Source organism: Panthera leo, chromosome A3 (genome assembly GCF_018350215.1).
Source record: "Panthera leo isolate Ple1 chromosome A3, P.leo_Ple1_pat1.1, whole genome shotgun sequence".
NCBI classification, from domain to species: Eukaryota; Metazoa; Chordata; class Mammalia; order Carnivora; family Felidae; genus Panthera; species Panthera leo.
The window spans coordinates 29,184,997-29,191,240 of NC_056681.1; the positions used below are offsets into that span (position 1 = coordinate 29,184,997).

The following is a 6,244-nucleotide window of genomic DNA, read 5'->3' on the forward strand; positions in this document are numbered from 1 at the left end:
GACAAGGGAGATTCAGAGGCCAGTACCTTGACCCTGACCCCTGCAATAGCTTCCCCTTCATGTTATCTTTGCCTCTGCCATAGGCCTAAGAGACTGTCCCCACAAAAGATCCCTGGTCTCCTCTTCATTGGCGAGGCTTGGTGGGTTACGAGACTATTTCCCAAACCTAAGCAGGCAAGGTGGAAAAGTGGTTGTGGTAGTGGGGGTGCTTGTGTGAGCCGGGGTTCTCCCGAGAAACAGAACCAACGCGATGTATATATCAGACTCGTCTGCCTCCAGAATCACGGGAACCAATATTTTAATCAACTGTATTCCTGTGGACTCTCATCGAACAATCCAAACCAAATTTATTTTTAATTTACATTTACAGTCCATAAACATGAAATATTTAGATGTCAATCTAACAAAACGTATGGATTTCCATGCGGAAAACTAAAAAATACTGATGAGAGAAACCAAGGCAGATTTAAATAAATGGAGAGACATCTCTTTTTCATGAATGGGAAGATTCAGCAGAGTTAAGTCAGTTATCCCCAAATTGATATACAGGTTTAATGCAACTCCCATCAAAATCTCAGCAAGAAAACTTGATAAATTGGACTTCATCACAATTCAAAATGTGTGCGTCCGTGAGAGATCCTGTGGAAAGAATGAAAGACAAGCTACATACTGGGGGGAAAAAACGTTTGCAAACCACGTATCTGACAGAGAACTAGAATCCAGGATACATAAATAACTCTCAAAATCCAACAGTAAAAAGCAATCTGAGAAAATGGGCAAAAGACATAACCTTTTCGATGAAGAGGATATACAGATGGCAAAAAAAACCCACAAAAAACCATGAAAGGATATTCAATATTATTAGTCACTAGGGAAATGCAAATTAAAACCACAATGAGATGTCACTATATACCAACAAAATTGCTGATGTTTTAAAAAGGTGACAATGTCAAATGCTGGTAAGGAGAATCTTGATCACTCTTACCTTGCTGGAATAAATGTAAAATGTTGCAGCCACTGTGGAAAATAATTTGGTGGTTTCGGAAGGAAGGAAGGAGGGGAGGGAGGGAGGGAGGGAGGGAGGAAGGAAGGAAGGAAGGAAGGAAGGAAGGAAGGGAGGGAGGAATGGAGGGAGGGAGGGAGGGAGGAAGGAAGGAAGGGAGGGAGGGAGGGAGGGAGGAAGAAAAGAAGGGAGAGGGAGAAAGACAGGGAGGGAGGAATATGCCACTAAGATACAAGCAAGCAATCGCACTCCTGGGCATTTATTCCAGGAAGTGAAACTTGTGTGCATATAAACATCTGTGCATGGATGTTTAGCAGTTTTATTTGTAGCAGCCCCAAGCTGGAAACAACCTAGATGTCCTTTAATTGCTAAGTAATTCAACAATTGGGGCGCCTCCATGGCTCAGTCGGTTAAGCATCTGACTCTTGACTTTGGCTCAGGTCATGATCTCATGGTTTGGGAGTTTAAGCCCCACATGGGGCTCTGCACTGACAGTGCAGAGTCTGCTTGGGATCCTCTCGCTCTCTCTCTCTCCCTCTCTCTCTCTCTCTCTCTGCCCCTCCCCTGATTGCTCTCGCTCTCTCTCGCTCTCTCTTAAAATAAATCAATAAACTTTGAAAACAAAAACAAAAAACAGTGGTCCATCTATAGCATGGAATACTACTCAGAGATAAAAAGGGATGAACGATGGATACCTACACAATCTGGAGGAATCCCCTTAGAATTATGCCGAATTAAAAAAAAAAGGCCAATTCTAATAGGTGACACAGTATAGGATTCCATTTCTATAACTTTCTTGAATTGACAAAATTCTAGAAAGGGAGAACAGATTAGTGGTTGCCTGAAGTTAAGGAGGACTGAAGGCGAGAGAGAGTCAATGTGGCTATAACAGGGCAACACAAGCATCCCCGTGATGATTCGAATGTGGACTCTCTGAACTCTGTCACCGCCAGTATCCTAGTTGGGATGCCGTCCTATAGTTTTGCAAGATGTTACCTTTGGGGCAAACTGGCTAAAGAGTACCTGGGATCTTTCTGTGTTGTTTCTTACGACTGCACGTGAATTATTATTATCTCAAAATAAAAAGTTTAATTAAAAAAAATTAATGGATAGAGGTTTGCTTTATTGTGTAGCATATCGTCCACTCTCAAGAATGTTACCGTGTGCTTGAGAAGGAGTTGTATTCTGGGGGGCATCTGGGGGGCTCAGTCGGTTAAAGTGTCCAACTCTCGGTTTCAGCTCAGGTCATGATCTCACGGTTCGTGGGTGCGAGCCCCACATCGGGCTCTGTGCTGGCAGCGAGGAGCCTCCTTCGGATTCTCTCTCTCTCCCTCTCTCTCTGCCCCTCCAGCTCTCTCTCTCTCAAAATACATAAACTTAACCAAAAAACAACTGTGTATTCTGTTGTTGGACAGGGTGTCCTATAGATCTGTTAGGCCAGTGAATTGATAAGAGCAGCTTTGAAGTCTTTGCTCAGAGATTGTGTGTATTGACTGTTGTTGTTGTTTTTTTACCCCTGGGCGGGGGGAGAAGGGAGGTCACATTTTCCTAGCCTGTGTGTGTGTGTGTGTGTGTGTGTGTGTGTGTGTGTGTGTGTGCGCGCGCACGCGCGTTGTAGGTCTTACAATTTTTACGGGAGACCAGACATTTTACATCAGATAATGCTCTCACATTGAATTCTGATCCCTCCCAGGAGAGGAAATTGTTACCGCTGTTTATTTGCTTCTTTGTGTCCTTGATGTGTTTGCCTGGATTCATCCTATGAAGTCTATTTCCCTTGCATTGTGTGGTGACTGATTTCTCCACTTAGAGTTTGGGGGTGTTGTGTTTTTGATCCTTGTTTTTAAGTCTGACTTCTTAGAGGTCATCCCTGGGTCAGCAGATTAGTCAAGAGCTTGCGCTGAAACACCTTGAGCCACCTTGAGCGGAAGGGCTCCTAGTCTTTGCTAATGAATCTGTGGGTGGTTTCAGGAATACAAAATTCGGGCAGTTTACAAGTGGGCCCCATCTTTTAAGTTCTGTGTTTACAACACCTCAGGGTCAACCAGCAGGGAACAGCTGGCCGGTGTGCCCTCTGATCTCCCTTTAGGTGCTCACAGCCTTGGGTATGACCTCAGCCTTCCAGCCCACAAGGGATTTAAGTAGGATCTTAATCAAGACCCACTCTGGCTGCCTCCTTCCCAGATATCCATTGTTAATTTTTTTTTTTAATTTTTTAATGTTTGTTTATTTTTGAGAGAGAGAGAGAACATGAGCAGGGGAGGGGTTAGAGAGAGAGGAGACACAGAATCCGAAGCAGGCTCCAGGCTCTGAGCTGTCAGCAACAGAGACCAACTTGGGCTCATACCCATGAGCCATGAGCTCATGACCTGAGCCGATGTCGGTCACCTAACTGACTAAGCCACCCAGGTGTCCCTCGTTGTTAAACTTCTGGTCTACCAGTCTGCTGTTTGCCCCAACCAGTATGGACGTCACGTCTTAGACTGTGACGTGGGCCTTGCCTGATAGTTTGCCACTGATCTTGCTGTTGGGTTTGAGATCAACCCCGAGCATGTAGTTTTCTGCCCTTTTCTACAAAAAAATCTGGCCCTTTCACCCTTAGAGCTGCAATCCTCATGACCTGCCTCGCCCCGGTAGGACCACAGAGCTGGGGGTAGGGAGACCAGCTGCTCTGAGCTGAAATGCCGTGGATTCCCGTTGATTTTGCCGTCGTTTGCTAGATTTTCTTAAATAAATGCTTCTCAATTTGTGTCTATTTTAACGCATCCAAAACCGAATCCCTGATTCCCGTCGCCTCCCACGACAGATGGGAACTCCCTCCTTACAGCCTTTCAGGTCAAAAACCCTTTGGAATTATTCTTTACCCGTTTTTCCCTCTCGTCTCATGACATCCAAGGCAAATCCTGTCAGCTCCACCTTCGAAAGGTCCAGAATTCATATGCCTTTTGACTCCACCACCAAAAGCCTACTCAGATCCCAGCCGTGGCCATTTTTTGCTTAGAATATTACCGTTGCCTTCCCGCTTGGTTTCCCTGCCTCTGCTCCTGCTTGCCTTCTCTCCTTCCTCCCCGAGGCCATCAGGGGAGCTTTCCAAATCTAAGTCACATCTTGTCATCCCTTTGTTCATACCCCCTCCATGGGCGCCCCATCTCACACAGAGTGAAAGCAAGGGTCCTCTGGCGCCCCCTTGGCTGCTCTCTGGCTTCTCCTATCATTCTCGTACTTACCACTCCTCCAGAGCCAGAGTCCGTGGATCAGTCAGGATCTACCATGATGAATCTGTATGGGGAAAGTATAATATAAAGAATTAATGACTCTAACGAGGGGTGGAGTAATTGGAGATTGGCTAATAAGAAATAAAGAGCCCTCCAGGGGCACTTGGGTGGCTCAGTCGGTTAAGCGTCCGACTTCAGCTCAGGTCACAATCTCGCGGTCCATGAGTTCGAGCCCCGCGTCGGGCTCTGGGCTGATGGCTCAGAGCCTGGAGCCTGCTTCTGATTCTGTGTCTCCCTCTCTCTCTGCCCCTCCCCCGTTCATGCTCTGTCTCTCTCTGTCTCAAAAATAAATAAACTTAAAAAAAATTTTTTTTTTAAATTAAAAAAAAAAAAAAAAGAAAAGAAAGAGCCCTCCAAAGAATTCAGGAATTTCATATTTAACAAGCGGCTGCTAGCCCCAGGGTGGAGAGAGCCCCAGGAAGAGCCCACTACCCACTACCCGCCCCCCCCAACGCCCCACCCCCGCCAACAAGGTCGAGATCACGTCTACTGGGGAGAATATGCTATGGCTGAACATTGGCAGAGAAGTCCCTGTGGTGCTTCACTAGTGGAAGTTGCTGGAAATCTGCCCTCTCCGGGTGCAAGGGAGAGCCATTCATGGTGAGGTATCTCCCTCGAAATGCTCTTACAAAACCGCCCAAGAAAGGTGCCTGGGGAGGCTGCTGGTCACGGGGTGCTTGCTGATGGCCGGTGCATTGCAGGCGCCAGTGCTAACAAAGCCATCTTCCCTGCGGAAGCTTGGTGCTGCCGAGACCACCGGGGCTGTGGGAGCCGGGCCCTGGGGAAGCAATGGAAACTGCAGAAGCCCACCGAGAGCACGCCGGAAGCGAGAAAGCAAGCCCTCTCCATCCTGCAGTGTCTCTCCGGCGCCCTCTACTGACAAAGGTGGGTTTGGAGCTGAGATGGAATAAATTTGTAACTGGGGCTGTGCGCCCTTCTTGACGTTTTCTGAAAAATACAGAGCGCTCCGACCTCAGTGCCTTGGCAGTCGCTGTACCAGCCACCTGGAACCCTTAGGGTCCATCCCCAACCAACACCTACCAGGTTGCTCCCTTATTCTAACAGGTTTCTGCTCAAACTGCTCTTTCTCAGAAGACGGTCCCTGACCACCCTAATGAAATAGTACCATGTTCACAGCACTTTGCATCTCCCTTTCTGATTTGTTTTCCTCCGTAGCAATTGTTGCCATTGGACATAATTTACTTACATGTTTATTATTTAGTGTCCATCTCCCTCTTGGAGAATGTAAGTCCATCAAGTACAGAGAATTCTCCTATTTTGTTCATTCTTATACCCAGCAGAGTTGAATAGAACAGTGCCTAGTACATAGGAGGCATGCAGTAAATACTTATTGAATGAATGAATGAATGAATGAATGATAGTAAATCAGAAACATACAGAAAGAGGGGCACCTGGGTGGCTCAGTCGGTTGAGCGTCGGACTTCAGCTCTGGTCATGACCTCATGGCTTGTGAGTTTGAGCCTCATGTCAGGCCCTGTGCTGACAGCTCAGAGCCTGGAACCTGCTTCAGATTCTGTGTCTCCTTCTCTCTGCCCCTCCCCCACTTGTGCTCTGTCTCTCAAAAATAAATAAATGTAAAAAAAAAAAAAAAAAAAAAAAAACCATACAGAAAGAGTAGGGAAAATACCAGCCAGAGTCTCCTCGCCTAGACACTACCACAGTTAGCACAGTGGGAAGCTTCCTTTCACATTTTCCCCCAATGAAAATTTCATTTTAATTTTTATAGGGGCTTAACATGCATACAAAAATGTATTTATATCAAAAGTGTGCAGCATTGCTGCATTTTCACAAACAACCCACTTAGGTAACCGGCGCCCAGATCAAGAAATCGAATATTCCCAGCACCCTAGAAGCTCCCTTTGTGTCCCCTCCCGGAGTAACCATAATCCTAAATTGTGGAAGCAAAGATTAGTGTTTGTGCTTTATATGAACGGAATTGCACATA

At 46.3% G+C, this 6,244-nt stretch overlaps 1 long non-coding RNA gene across 1 annotated transcript; it reads right to left on the reverse strand.

Moving 5' to 3' along the window:
• Positions 1–465: 465 nt before the first annotated feature.
• LOC122215736 lies at positions 466–5,689 on the reverse strand. The gene is made up of 3 exons (XR_006200521.1): positions 5,486–5,689; positions 4,231–4,282; positions 466–639 (listed from the first exon to the last, which is right to left on the reverse strand). It is a non-coding gene; the product is annotated as an uncharacterized LOC122215736 (long non-coding RNA).
• Between the last annotated feature and the right edge of the window lie 555 nt (positions 5,690–6,244).